Source organism: Schistocerca piceifrons, chromosome 10 (genome assembly GCF_021461385.2).
Source record: "Schistocerca piceifrons isolate TAMUIC-IGC-003096 chromosome 10, iqSchPice1.1, whole genome shotgun sequence".
Classification (NCBI taxonomy): Eukaryota; Metazoa; Arthropoda; class Insecta; order Orthoptera; family Acrididae; genus Schistocerca; species Schistocerca piceifrons.
The window spans coordinates 17,131,202-17,146,711 of record NC_060147.1 but is presented as its reverse complement, the minus strand read 5'-3'; the positions used below and the strand labels follow the sequence as shown (position 1 = coordinate 17,146,711).

Below are 15,510 nucleotides of genomic sequence, written 5' to 3'. Positions count from 1 at the left end.
TGAAATGTAACGTCCACTGTTCAAAGTGACGTCAATGCGAACAAGAGGTGACCGAGACGTGTAACCGATGGCACCCCATACCATCACGCCAGGTGATACGCCAGTATGGTGATGACGAATACACGCTTCCAAAGTGCGTTCACCGCGATGTCGCCAAACACGGATGCGACCATCATGATGCTGTAAACAAAACATGGATTTATCCGAAAAAATGACGTTTTGCCATTCGTGCACCCAGGTTCGTCGTCGAGTACACCATCGCAGGCGCTCCTGTCTGTGATGCAGCGTCAAGTGTAACCGCAGCCACGATCTCCGAGCTGATAGTCCGTGCTGCTGCAAACGTCGTCGAACTGTTCGTGCAGATGGTTGTTGTCTTGTAAACGTCCTCATCTGTTGACTCAGGGATCGAGACGTGGCTGCACGATCCGTTACAGCCGTGCGAATAAGATGCCTGTCATCTCGACTGCTAGTGATACGAGGCCGTTGGGATCCAGCACGGCTTTCCGTATTATCCTCCTGAACCCGCCGATTCCATATTCAGCTAACAGTCATTGGATCCCAACCAACGCGAGCAGCAATGTCGCGATACGATAAACCGCAGTAGCGACAGGCTACAATCTGACCTTTATCAAAGCCGGAAACGTGATGGTACGCATTTCTCCTCCATACACGAGGCATCACAACAACGTTTCACTAGGCAATGCTGGTCAACTGCTGTTTGTGTATGAGAAATCGGTTGGTTACTTTCCTCATGTCAGCACGTTGTAGGTGTCGCCACCGGGCGAACCTTCCGTGAATGCTCTGAAAAGCTAATCATTTGCATATGACAGCGTCTTTTCCATGTCGGTTAAATTTCGCGCCTGTAGCACGTCATCTTTGTGGTGTAGCAATTTTAATGGCCAGTAGTGTAGCAGATACTAGTTTCAAGAGAAAAACTTGAGTTGCTGTAAGAAGTTTTAATATGCCAAACGCCCATTACAAAGGTGTTCCACCCAGTCGACCCACGACTGAGAATAACAAAACAACCGCGTCTACTCGCCATAAAAGATTTCGTTGAAATCTATGGTACACTCAAAGCTTGCCCCTCGAATGAAAGTGACAGAAAAGGGATGGCGAAGATTATAGAGAAAAAATTGTAATTCTGGGACAAAAGAAGAAAGCTAATCACCACATAGGAATTATCTGAAAGGGACGCAAATCGGTAGATGTGATGTACATGTGCGGACCAACAAATTAGGAGGACCTTCACAAATTGAGCAAGTCAATAACGCGTTGCTGCATCTCTCGCTCTTATGCAAACAGTTATTCGGTTTGGCTATGATTCAGAGAGATATTGGATCCCCTCCTGAGTGTTATCGTGCCAAATTGAAATGGTGAGTTAGATGGTCAAAATCTGGAGCTGGTAGCAGGGCATTATCCATAATGCTCTAAAGGTTCTCAAGTGGGGAGAGATCCGTCGACCTTGGCCAGGGTGGGGCGTGGCAAGCACGGAGACAAAGAGTAGCAACTCGAGCCGTCTCGGGACGGGCATTATCTTGCTGAACTGTAAGCCCAGGGTACCTTGCCATGGAGGGCTACAAATGGGGTGTGAATATCATCCGCGTGCTGTAGCGGCACCGCGGACGACAGCCAAAGAGGTCTCGCTATTAAGAGAAATGGTACTCCAGACAAATCACTCCTGGTTGTCGGGGCATGTAATAGGCGACCAACCTCTCTCTCGCGCGCCGTTAAGACCCGACAACCGTTTCGTGTGGTTGTCCTCTGCGGCACCCTTGCAACACAGTGGTCGACTATATTCTACGCCCCGTTTTGCTGCCCCTCATGGCAAGATATCCTTCGCTTGCATTTCAGCAAGATATTGCCCGCCCGCACACAAAAGTTTCTACGGCTTGTCTTCGTGACTGGCAAACCCTACGTAATCCAGAAAGGCGGCCGGATCTGTCTAGAGCTGAAAATGTTTGGAGCGTTATGGACAGGATCCATCACTAAGCTCGGGATTTCGTCGATACAACGCACCAGTTGGACTGCATGTGCGACGATATCCCTCAGGATGACATCGAATGACGCTATCAATCAATGCTCAGACAAATAACAGCTTGCATATGGGCCAGAGGTGGACCAACGATTTATTGACTAGCTCAGTTTTTCAAGCTCTCTCTCTCTCTTGAATAAATCGTGCAATTTTTTGAAATTTTAATCATTTCTTCGTCTGCACATCTACCGATTTACGTCTCATTCGGATAATTCCTTCACGGTTGGTAGCTTTTATTGTTTGTAGGCAACGTTTGGCGTAGCGGTAAGAGTTCAGAAAGCTAATACGAGGATCGCGGGTTCGAAACACCTACAATCTTTAAGTTATGAAACTTCCTGGCAGATTAAAACTGTGTGCCGGACCGAGACTCGAACTCGGGACCTTTGCCTTTCGCGGGCAAGTGCTCTTGCAACTGAGCTACCCAAGCACGACTCACGCCCCGTCCTCACAGCTTTACTTTTGTCAGTACCTCGTTTCCTACCTTCCAAACACTACAGAAGCTCTCCTGCGAACCTTGCAGAAGAGCTTCTCTAAAGTTTGGAAGGTAGGAGACGAGGTACTGGCAGAAGTAAAGCTGTGAGGACGGGGCGTGAGTCGTGCTTGGGTAGCTCAGATGGTAGAGCACTTGCCCGCGAAAGCCAAAGGCCCGGGGTTCGAGTCTCGGTCTAGCACACAGTTTTAATCTGCCAGGAAGTTTCATATCAGCGCACACTCCGCTGCGGAGTGAAAATCTCATTCTGGAATCTATAAGTTACTTACACGGCAAATACATCGAAATAAAAGGCAAAGGAAAATTTGGGATTGCGAATAGTTTTCCAAGGGAGTATTGCAATTACAGACTCTACAAAACACTGCAAACGACTGTGATTAATGCGCCCGGTTAGACACTATGTCGAGAATTGTCATTCGTCAATATCAGTCAAAATCCTCTTTTTAACGATATGTATAACAAACTATTTTAATTTGAATGTTCTCTTTCCAGGTTGCCCTTACGTACTGACTGACAGTGAGCTCCAGGATGAACTGCCACATCACCTTTGCCCACCGCACTTATCAGATCTCAACATTACTGAGACTGAGGTCTACTTTCGGCGAAGGGTGTATGATCGCTATCCATCTCCATCATTGTTACCTAAAATTATGACTATTTTGCTGGGAGAATGGTATAGGATTCCCTTGAAAACCATACCCGACCCGAGACAACTGGAAGTTATTCTGAATAACAATTTCTCCCCTACACACAGTTTTAGGTATGGTACTCTGTTGTTTTTCTAGTGTTTCCGCATTTTTGACCCCCCCCCCCCCTCCCCCAGTACCTTTGCCTAAAACTTGCTCAGACAGCATTGCGATGGAAAGGGAACTGATAACAAGCGAACATAAACTAATGAGCAAAACATTATCACCATCTGCTTAATAACTTTTTTGTCCGGCTGTGGAACGAAACACTTCACTGATTCTACGTCTACGCTTACATTTATAGTCCGAAAGCCACCAAACGGTGTATGGTGGAGGACACTTTACGTGCCACTGTCATTACCTCCCTTTCCTGTTCCAGTCGCGTATGGTTCGCGGGAAGAACGACCGCCGGAAAGCCTCCGTGCGGGCTCGAATCTCGCTAATTCTACATTCGTGATCTCCTCGGGAGGTATAAGTAGGAGGAAGCAATATATTCGATACCTCATCCAGAAACGCACCCTCTCGAAACCTGGACAGCAACCTAACCGCAATGCACAGCGCCTGTCTTGCAGAGTCTGCCACTCGATTTTGCAAAACATCTCCGTAACGGTATCACGCTTACCAAATAACCCTGTGACGAAACGCGCCGCTCTTCTTTGGATCTTCTACATCTCCTCTGTCAACCCGACCTGGTACGGATCCCACACTGATGAGCAATACTCAAGTATAGGTCGAACGAGTGTTTTGTAAGCCACCTCCTTTGTTGATGGACTACATTTTCTAAGCACTCTCCCAATGAATCTCAACCTGGCACCCGCCTTACCAACAATTAATTTTATATGGTCATTCCACTTCAAATCGTTCCGCACGCATACTCCCAGATATTTTACAGAAGTAACTGCTGCCAGTGTTTGTTCCGCTATCATATAATCATACAATAAAGGATCCTTCTTTCTATGTATTCGCAATACATTACATTTGTCTATGTTAAGGGTCAGTTGCCACTCCCTGCACCAAGTGCCTATTCGTTGCAGGTCTTGCTGCATTTCGCTGCAATTTTCTAATGCTGCAACTTCTCTGTCTACTACAGCATCATCCGCGAAAAGCCTCGCGGATCTTCCGACACTATCTACTAGGTCATTTATATATATTGTGAAAAGCAATGGTCCCATAACACTCCCCAGTGGCACGCCAGAGGATAACGTCTGTAGACGTCTCTCCATTGACAACAACATGCTGTGTTCTGTTTGCTAAAAACTCTTCAATCCAGCCACACAGCTGGTCTGATATTCCTTAGGCTCTTACTTTGTTTATCAGGTGACAGTGCGGAACTGTATCGAACGCCTTCCGGAAGTCAAGGAAAATGGTATCTACCTGGGAGCCTGTATCTAATATTTTCTGGGTCTCATGAACAAATAAAGCGAGTTGGGTCTCACACGATCGCTGTTTCCGGAATCCATGTTGATTCCTACACAGTAGATTCTGGGTTTCCAGAAATGACATGATACGCGAGCAAAAAAATGTTCTGAAATTCTTCAACAGATAGATGTCAGAGATATAGGCCCTACAGTTTTGCGCATCTTCTCGACAACCCTTCTTGAAAACTCCTCATGGTTTCCTCAAAAAGAGAAGTTCCACAACTCAGCTCGCTTTGTTCTTGTTGATTCAGGATCTGTTTTCAGACAGGACTCAACTCGTTCTTTTACTGATACGAAATCGATAGCTGATAAGGTTTCGCCAGTACCCCAAAGGACTCTATACAGTACACGAGGGGACTTCGAAAATTACGAGGGACGTGCAGTAATTAATGTAACACTTTTTGGTTGGAAAAATGAGGAATTTTGTGTGGGACATGGTGGCATATTCCTGCTTCAGCTCCTATAGTTTCATGAACTTCCAATAGTTGGCGGCGCCATACCTAATCGTCAAAATGGCGTCCCAGCTGCCACTGAATTTCTTTTGTCGGAAAACCAGAGCATCGCAGATATTCATATGCATCTGCAGAAGGTCTGCGGAGACCTGGTAGTGAACAAAAGCACGGTGAGTCGTTGGGCGAGGCACATAGCTGTGACTCCTGCAATGTTGGAACGTGCGGACAGTCTCATTCGAGGTGATCGACGGATCACAATCGAATACCTCGCTGCTCAACTTCTCTTTCTCCATGGCACTGCAAGGCCTCACGTAAATCGGCGCATCCGAGAGCAGTTCACAGAACCGTATTGGACTGTTCTTCCTCATCCACCCTACAGCCCGTAACTCGCACTTTTCGGCTTCCATCTGCTTGGACCAATGAAGTATGCACTCAGCTTGAAGTAGCAAGTGGACGATGGGAAGGCGTTGGTTCAGACGTCGACCAGTAGAGTGGTACTATAGGGGCATTGAGGCCCTCCTAGTAAGATGGCGTAAGGCCATTTGATTGAACGGAGATTATGCTGAAAAATAGTGTTTTGTAGCCAGAAGAGTAGGGAATCAAATAGTATACTGAAATCCTAAATAAAACTAATCTGCTTTCAGAAAAAAAAGTGTTGTATTACTTATTGGGCGCCTTCATATATTCTACATCTACATCTACATCCATACTCCGCAAGCCACCTGACGGTGTGTGGCGGAGGGTACCTTGAGTACCTTTATCGGTTCTCCCTTCTATTCCAGTCTCGTATTGTTCGTGGAAAGAAGAATTGTTGGTAGGCCTCTGTGTGGGCTCTAATCTCTGATTTTATCCTCGTGGTCTCTTCGCGAGACATACGTAGGAGGGAGCAATATACTGCTTGACTCCTCGGTGAAGGTATGTTCTCGAAACTTCAACAAAAGCCCGTACCGGGCTACTGAGCGTCTCTCCTGCAGAGTCTTCCACTGGAGTTTATCTATCATCTCCGTAACGCTTTCGCGATTACTAAATGATCCTGTAACGAAGCTCGCTGTTCTCCGTTGGATCTTCTCTATCTCTTCTATCAACCCTGTCTGGTACGGATCCCACAATGCTGAGCAGTATTCAAGCAGTGGGCGAACAAGCGTACTGTAACCTACTTCCTTTGTTTTCGGATTGTATTTACTTAGGTTTCTTCCAATGAATCTCAGTCTGGTATCTGCTTTACCGACGATCAACTTTATATGATCATTCCATTTTAAATCACTCCTAATGCGTATTCCCAGATAATTTATGGAATTAACTGCTTCCAGTTGCTGACCTGCTATATTGTAGCTAAATGATCTTTCTTTCTATGTATTCGCAGCACATTACACTTGTCTACATTGAGATTCAATTGGCATTCCCTGCACCATGCGTCAATTCGCTGCAGATCCTCCTGCATTTCAGTACAATTTTCCATTGTTAGAACCTCTCGATATACCACAGCATCATCCGCAAAAAGCCTCAGTGAACTTCCGATGTCATCCACAAGGTCATTTATGTATATTGTGAATAGCAATGGTCCTACGTCACTCCCCTGCGGCACACCTGAAATCACTCTTACTTTGGAAGACTTCTCTCCATTGAGAATGACATGCTGCGTTCTGTTATCTAGGAACTCTTCAATCCAATCACACAATTGGTCTGATAGTCCACATGCTCTTACTTTGTTCATTAAACGACTGAGGGGAACTGTATCGAACGCCTTGCGGAAGTCAAGAAACACGGCATCTACCTGGGAACCCGTGTCTCGTGGACGAATAGCGCGAGCTGGGTTTTACACGATCGTCTTTTTCGAAACCCATGCTGATTCATGCAGAGAAGATGTTAAAAGTAATTACTTTAAGGCTGTATAGAAATGCAGGAATACCTGTGGACGATAGATCATCCGGCCTCCGGCAGTTGTTCTCGAACGAAAATAAATGCTACCTATTGCGCATGAATAGGTGAAGGGATCCATTAATAATCGATTACTCTGTAGGCGATAAACCACTGTTAGCAGCAACTACGGTAAGGTACGTAGTTGTAACAGTACAGGGTGACCTGAAGTGGAATGACCACATAAAAGTAGATGTAGTAAAGCAGATTCTACGTCGAAATACGTGGCAAGAAACTTAAAGAAATGATGTAGTTCATCCACGAATGTAGTACCTTACAAGCCACTTCTTTGATCGAGTCCGTCTGAAAAGCGAAGAATTGTTCGTTAATGTCTCCAGTGGAACTTGCTACAAATGTGGCGCGCGGTGTTGCCGAATATAAGGGGCAAGGCTCGAGACAGTAGTTCCATCTATTACCATGTAAATATCGGTTTCGGATGGGTGCTTTTTGTTTCATGTAACTTTTAATGGTCTCGTAATTAACATGACGCTAAACCCTTAAACTTCCTTCTTTCCTTAACAGTTCTTTTGTGAAAAAAGCGCAGACTTTGGTGAAAGTTATATTACTGCTATCTCCTTTCCAAGACGTCTATAATGGTCGATACTGGATGAACAGCGCCAAGAGAAAAAGACTGCACATAGGGACGCAACCGCTTCCACATTTCGATTTCTTGGGAGTTTTAAACAGTAAATATGCCCTCTGAGTGTATTAGCATTTGAGAAACTTACTGTATCTTGAAACGATAGCAATTTATTTGAGATATCTACATACGATAGGTACAGCCAAACTGATTAGTTGCGAATGAGGACCGAGGTAATGAGGGTGGAAGGATGTTAAAACTAGATAAAATTCAGTATACATCAAACAACTCTAAAAACTGGAGATCAAAAGAAGTTTCACTGAATATCGTAAACAGTTAGAGTGAAGTTTGCTGTGGAAATCTACTACAGTCGTACAAGATATTTAGAGATGAATGAATTGGGGAGAACGGTTTTGAATAAAATTGGAATGTCGTATTAGACCACCACAAAATCTGTTGATGAAAAGGGATTTCAGTGCCTAAAATGTTCTCCAATGTGTAAAGTTGTGAGTTTGGAAAGGAATAAATTGCCCAAGAATTACTGTCGACCTCAAGAAATTAGGGGGTCGAAAATCTACCAAAATATTTTGACTGACATGTTTTTAGTTGCATACAAACGAAACTTGGCTTTTGATTTTAACTTTATAAGAACGAAGGTCACGCTTATGGGATTTATAGAAAGGACCCATAAGTTCACGTAATGTGTAGCCACATGCACACGTCTATGGAGTTTGGAACCAATGGAGCTTAAGAACTGGGAGATTTAGATGAGCTGTTGTGGTTTATACGTGGAGATGTAATAAACTGACTTAAACTGAGTTAAGCGTTTGGCGTGTCAAAGGGTGCAACGGTGATCCTTTAGGATTTGGATAAATTGGGAGAATAACCTTGTAAAATCAAAAATCCCGTTAGACAACTCCAGAAAAAAGTAGCTGCTGAAAAGTTGTCGAGGGAAGACAATAGCTGACCACAGAACTTGTTTGGATCGCAATTTATGTATTATTACATACATTAGTTCATGCGCCATATGCTGAAACTGTTGACGTAGATCGTTGTTCAGTCTATCTTCTACGTAGATTGTGGACAACGTGTTTTGCACAGTACGTGATTTTAAACTGGTGACGCTAGTGTGTTGTAATCCAGAATGAAATTTTCACTAGGCAGCGGAGTGTGCGCTGATATGAAACTTCCTGGCAGATTAAAACTGTGTGCCGGACCGAGACTCGAACTCGGGACCTTTGCCTTTCGCGGCAAGTTCTGGCGGAATTGAAGCTGTAAGGGCGGGTCGTGGGCCGTGCTTATGTAGTTCTGTTGGTAGAGAGTACTTTACCGCGTAAGGCAAAGGTCCCGAGTTCGAGTTTCGGTCCGGCACACAGTTTTAATCTGCCAGGAAGTCTCGTTAGTTGGAGTGTTTGAATCATACACTCAAACGTGCATCACATAAAACAAACACGACATTGAAACAAGTGAATACTTGTCATCACAGAATGATACTTAAAAACAGTCTAAAGCGTAAATTATGCACTGCCGCAGAAAAAAAACTAAAATTAAACAGTTCAGCCGCAATACAGCCAAGTAAGAAATTTATGGCTTCTGTGGATCTGGATTTAAAAAATCTGATCAGAATGAAACGAAGATTGGGTACAAGGTCTCTCGTCAACAACCGCACCTTACAGTGATAAGTGCAACACCATCACCACCATCCATTTCTGTAGCTGACGAGACAGCTCGTATCTGCTGACTCTAGTTTTCGTTTTGATTTCACGGTGGCTGTGACCGAAACAGTTCATGAGGAAGGATAAAGACGATGCGATGCAAACAAATTATGATTGTCAGTTTATATAATGATCGCCGACCTCTACACGAATTTCGAATCCTATGCTGTAGGAAAAAAAGTTTTTGAAATCCGTCGCGGATATTGCAGAACGCCGAGGTTATACATTAGTTGAAGGTAAATGTATGTGCAGAAGAATGGAAAAACTGGTAGGAGGCAACCTCGAGGAATATCATCTACATACATACTCCGCAATCCACCATACGGTGCGTGGCGGAGGGTATCTCGTACCACAACTAGCATCTTCTCTCCCTGTTCCACTCCCAAACAGAACGAGGGAAAAATGACTGCCTATATGCCTCTGTACGAGCCCTAATCTCTCTTATCTTATCTTTGTGGTCTTTCCGCGAAATATAAGTTGGCGGCAGTAAAATTGTACTGCAGTCAGCCTCAAATGCTGGTTCTCTAAATTTCCTCAGTAGCGATTCACGAAAAGAACACCTGCTTTCCTCCAGAGACTCCCACCCGAGTTCCTGAAGCATTTCCGTAACACTCGCGTGACGATCAAACCTACCAGTAACAAAATCTAGCAGCCCGCCTCTGAATTGCTTCTATGTCCTCCCTCAATCTGACCTGATAGGGATCCCAAACGCTCGAGCAGTACTCAAGAATAGGTCGTATTAGTGTTTTATAAGCGGTCTCCTTTACAAATGAACCACATCTTCCCAAAATTCTACCAATGAACCGAAGACGACCATCCGCCTTCTCCACATCTGCCAATACATGCTTGTCCCACTTCATATCACTCTGCAATGTTACGCCCAAATATTTAATCGACGTGACTGTGTCACGCGCTACTCTACTAATGGAGTATTCAAACATTACGGGATTCTTTTTCCTATTCATCTGCATTAATTTACATTTATCTATATTCAGAGTTAGCTGTCATTCCTTACACCAATCAGAAATCCTGTCCAAGGTTCCAGAGAGATGCAGGAATACTCAAGGCTATACTGACCGCATGGCATATCTTAGAAGATAAGTTGAAGAAAGGTAAACATACATTTCTAGCATTTGTAGATTTAGAGAAACTTTTTGACAATATTGACTGGAAGGCCACTGATGTCACAAATTTTAATATTGCTAAACTCACTCGTCAATACCTACAGGGTACTCCTCATTGACCTAGAACCATGAAAGCAAGATTTCTCAGTACAAGTAAAGGAAAAGATATTCGAAAGCCGTTAATCTGTAATTATATCACGTGAAAAAAATATTTGTTTTGTCATTTGTTATTCGACTTCAGATTTGAAATTAAAACGTTCCTGAAAGTTTTGGAATCGATGTGACTGATATCTTGCCAGTATCGCCGGCCGGTGTGGCCGAGCGGTTCTAGGTGCTTCAGTCTGGCACCGCGCGACCGCTACGGTGGCAGGTTCGAATCTTGCCTCGGACATGGATGTGTGTGATGTCCTTAGGTTAGTTAGGTTTAGGTAGTTCTAAGTTCTAGGTGACTGATGACCTCAGAAGTTCAGTCCCATAGTGCTCAGAGCCATTTGAACCATTTTTTATCCGCTAGGACAAACTTCGCTAACAGGACGACATCGCCTGCAGCGCCTCTCGTGGGCTCGTCACCATATCGGTTCGACGCTAGACTGGAAAACCGTGGTCTGGTACGATGACTCGTGTTTTCAGATGGTAAGACCTGATGGTAGGATTCAAGTTTAGCGCAGACCCAGGTTGTCAACAAGATACCGTCCAAGCAGGAGACGGCTCGATAATGGTGTGGACTGTGTTTATCTGGAACACACTGGGTGCTCTGGTGCAACTGAAGCGATAATTGGCTGGAAATGGTGACGTTGAGCTACTTGGAGACCATTTCTAGCCATTCATTCCAAACAATGAGGAAATTTTTGTGTTGATCACAATGCGCCAAGTTGCGAATGGTTTGAAGAACATTCTGGACAATTCGAGCGAATAATTTGGTACATTTCTAGCATTTGTAGACTTAGAGAAAGCTCTTGACAATGTTGACTGGATTACTCTCTTTCAAATTCTGAACGTGGCAGGGGTAAAATACAGGGAGCGAAATTCTATTTACAATTTGTAACCAGATGGCACTTATAAGAGTCGAGGGACATGAAAGGGAAGCAGTGGTTGGGAAGGGAATGAGACAGGGTTGTAGCCTCTCCCCGATGTTATTCAATCTGTATATTGAGCAAGCAGTGAAGGAAACAAAAGAAAAATTCGGAGTAGGTATTAAAATCCATGGAGAAGAAATAAAAACTTTGAGGTTCGCCGATGACATTGTAATTCTGTCAGAGACAGCAAAGGCCTTGGAAGAGCAGTTGAACGGAATCGACAGTGTCTTGAAAGGAGGGTATAAGATGAACATCAACAAAAGCAAAACGAGGACAATGGAATGTAGTCGAATTAAGTCGGGTGATGCTGAGGGAATCAGATTAGGGAATGAGACACTTGAAGTAGTCAAGGAGTTTTGCTATTTTGGGAGCAAAATAACTGATGATGGTCGAGGTAGAGAGGATATATAATGTAGACTGGCAATGGCAAGGAAAGCTTTTCTGAAGAAGAGAAATTTGTTAACATCGAGTATAGATTTAAGTGTCAGGAAGTCGTTTCTGAAAGTGTTCGTATGGAGTGTAGCTGTGGTCTCACCGCCAGACACCACACTTGCTAGGTGGTAGCCTTTAAATCGGCCGCGGTCCGTTAGTATACGTAGACTTTGCTAGCGATGCATCACTGACTATATACGCTCTCATTCGCAGAGAGAACAGTTTAGCATAGCCTTCAGCTACGTCATTTGCTACGACCCAGCAAGGCGCCATATTCAGTTACTATGTCTTCTGAACAGATAATATTGTGAATCATGTACCGTCAAGAGCGACGTTCATCACAAATAGATTAAAGTTAAATATGAAACTAATTACGTCTGCTTTCTGAATTCTAATTCCCTGTCATGTTCCAGACCTCACGTCAATATAGTCCTTCCCTCGTCACGCCAGTCTGCGTGAGCTAAAACGCGTGCATTTCGGCCTCCTCTAGTAACACGGTGTTGGCTCTTCAGCCAACACAACAGTAGCCACTTATGGAAGTGAAATGTGGACGACAAATAGTTTGGACAAGAAGAGAATAGAAGCTTTCGAAATGTGGTGCTACAGAAGAATGCTGAAGATTAGATGGGTAGATCATATAACTAATGAGGAGGTATTGAATAGAATTGGGGAGGAGCTTGACAAGGAGAAGGGACCGTTTAGTAGGACATGTTCGGAGGCATCAAGGGATCACCAATTTAGTATTGGAGGGGAGCGTGGAAGGTAAAAATCGTAGAGGGAGACTAAGAGAGGAATAAAAAGATTCAGAAGGATGGAGGTTGGAGTAAGTACTGGGGGATGAAGAAGCTTGCACAGGATAGAGTAGCATGGAGAGCTGCATCAAACCAGTCTCAGGACTGAAGACCACAACAACAACTACAATTTGGTAACCCAGATGGTCCGACATGAATCCTACCGAAGTTACTGTCGAGGGATCAGTTAATGCACAAAATCCTGCACCGCCAACAATCATGGAAGGCTACGGAGGCCGAATGGCTTGATATTTGCCGGCCGCGGTGGTCTCGCGGTTAAGGCGCTCAGTCCGGAACCGCGCGACTGCTACGGTCGCAGGTTCGAATCCTGCCTCGGGCATGGATGTGTGTGATGTCCTTAGGTTAGTTAGGTTTGAGTAGTTCTAAGTTCTAGGGGAGTGATGACCACAGAAGTTAAGTCCCATAATGCTCAGAGCCAGCTTGATATTTCTGCAGGGGAATTCCAACGAGTTGAGCCTACGCCGAGGTGCTGCACATATCCTATGACTTTAGCCAACACACTATAGAATGCATTTTAAGATACAAAAAAAAAAAAAAAGTTGCCGCGAATTTTTGTCCTCGACAATACATGCGCTGCTGTGGTAACACTGGACAGGTCGGAGACATCGCTTGGCGCCTGCAGATCTGCGTTAGCCGGCTTGCCTACCTCTGATGTCCGCTGGACGCTCGACCTTGAAGCTGGAGCCTTCAGCGACCTCGACTTCGGCTGTTGGGCGGCGAACACTGAGCGCGACCGGCGACGCGGCCCCGCTTATAAACGCGCGCGCGTCGTGGCCGGGAGGGGCGGGGGGGAACGGCGGAAGGCCCTGGTGGGGGTGGAGCGTGACTCACGGAGCTCGACCGTGTCCGGCGGCCGCTGTGTGGAGCACCCCAGCCGCCCAAGAGCGGCCGACGGAAGACCCCGGTTTCCTGGAACCGCCCCGGTATGCTCGCCCGCCCCGCAGAAACAAATCATCCTCTGCCACCTCGTCGCTCGGAGTTCAGTCGTACCGACATCCTGGGTCGAGCCTCCACCCGTTAGTCCGCGACTCCTCGTACGTCGTCCCGCCAGCTGCATAGGGAGCGCGGAACGGCTTCGACTCAAATACCGTTCTTTTTAGGACTGTTGATTTTTTAAAAATACCGAGAATCCGATATATCGATATCTAAAAAATATAATCGGCCGTCGATATATTGAAAAAAAATCATCGATGTACAGGGTGATTCACGAAGATAGGCAAATACTGGGTGATCAAAAAGTCAGTATAAATTTGAAAACTTAAGAAACCACGGAATAATGTAGATAGAGAGGTAAAAATTGACACATATGCTTGGAATGACATGGGGTTTTATTAGACAAAAATAGTTCACAAAATGTCCGACAGATGGCGCTGGACAGCAAAACTGCTACCTTGACGGGTGAGAGGTACGCCGATATGTTACAGAATCGCATCATTCCCAGCCTGGCTGATAAACACCTGCTGGAACGTACGATGTTTATGCAGGATGGCGCTCCACCCCATATTGCTAGACGCGTGAAAGATCTCTTGCGCGCGTCGTTTGGCGATGATCGTGTGCTCAGCCGCCACTTTCATCATACTTGGCGCCCCAGGTCCCCAGACCTCAGTCCGTCCCATTATTGGCTTTGGGGTTACCTGAAGTCGCAAGTATATCGTGACCGACCGACATCTCTACTGTTCACAACATTGTTCCTCGACTACAGCTGTTGAGGAATGATGGTGGACATATTGAGCATATCCTGTAAAGAACATCATCTTTGCTTTGTCTTACTTTGTTACGCTAATTATTGCTATTCTGATGAGATGAAGCGCCATCTGTCGGACAGTTTTTGAACTTTTGTATTTTTTTGGTTCTAATAAAGCCCTATGTCATTCCAAGCATGCGTGTCAATTTGTACCTCTCTATCTACATTATTCTGTGATTTATTCAGTTTTCAAATTTATACTGACTTTTTGATGCCCCAGTATTTTAATATGTTATTCTACAAGTAAAACTAGAAAAAAACGTTCATATGAACATAGGGCCGCAAATTTTTAGTTACCGAGTTACCGCTAATAAAAGATTTTGCCTAAAATTTAGCAACTTCACTAACATGAAGCCATTGAAAAACTGTGCGAGGTTAATGTAAAGCCCGATTTCCACTTAATTTCTTGTTATTCGTCTGGTGAGTCCAATAAACATGTCCCAGCCGCGTGTCTGCAGTAGTTTTTCAGAACATCCAGAGAAGCAAAGATTATTATAGAAGTACATTTGTTTCCTTTCCATTAAGAACGTAGAAACGTTTATCTCATTGTCCGCAACCGTTAGTGAGTTGAAACTTCCTGGCAGATTAAAACTCTGTGCCCGACCGAGACTCGAACTCGGCACCTTTGCCTTTCGCGGGCAAGTGCTCTACCATCTGAGCTACCGAAGCACGACTTACGCCCGGGACTTACAGCTTTACTTCTACCAGTACCTCGTCTCCTACCTTCTCCTAGCTTCTGTAAAGTTTGGAATGTAGGAGACGAGATACTGGCAGAAGTGAAGCTGTGAGTCCCGGGCGTGAGTCGTGCTTCGGTAGCTCAGTTGGTAGAGCACTTGCCCGCGAAAGGCAAAGGTCCCGAGTTCGAGTCTCGGTCGGGCACACAGTTTTAATCTGCCAGGAAGTTTCATATCAGCGCACACTCCGCTGCAGAGTGAAAATCTCATTCTCGTTAGTGAGTTGTTTCAATCGCTTCCTAACCTTGAAACGAGTTAGTTTTCTGTATTTTTCAGTGAATGAGCATAGTAACAATAG

The 15,510-nt window shown here is 44.9% G+C and overlaps 1 protein-coding gene across 1 annotated transcript in view; it reads right to left on the bottom strand.

The window, feature by feature from the left end:
• The window catches only part of LOC124718636 (peroxidase-like), a 329,029-nt gene extending 315,584 nt beyond the window's left edge, over nucleotides 1–13,445 (bottom strand). The window contains exon 1 of the mRNA XM_047244260.1: nucleotides 13,381–13,445. The gene's annotated coding sequence lies outside the window, so the exon portion shown is untranslated. The remainder of the gene's footprint in view (nucleotides 1–13,380) is intronic.
• Nucleotides 13,446–15,510: the final 2,065 nt, after the last annotated feature.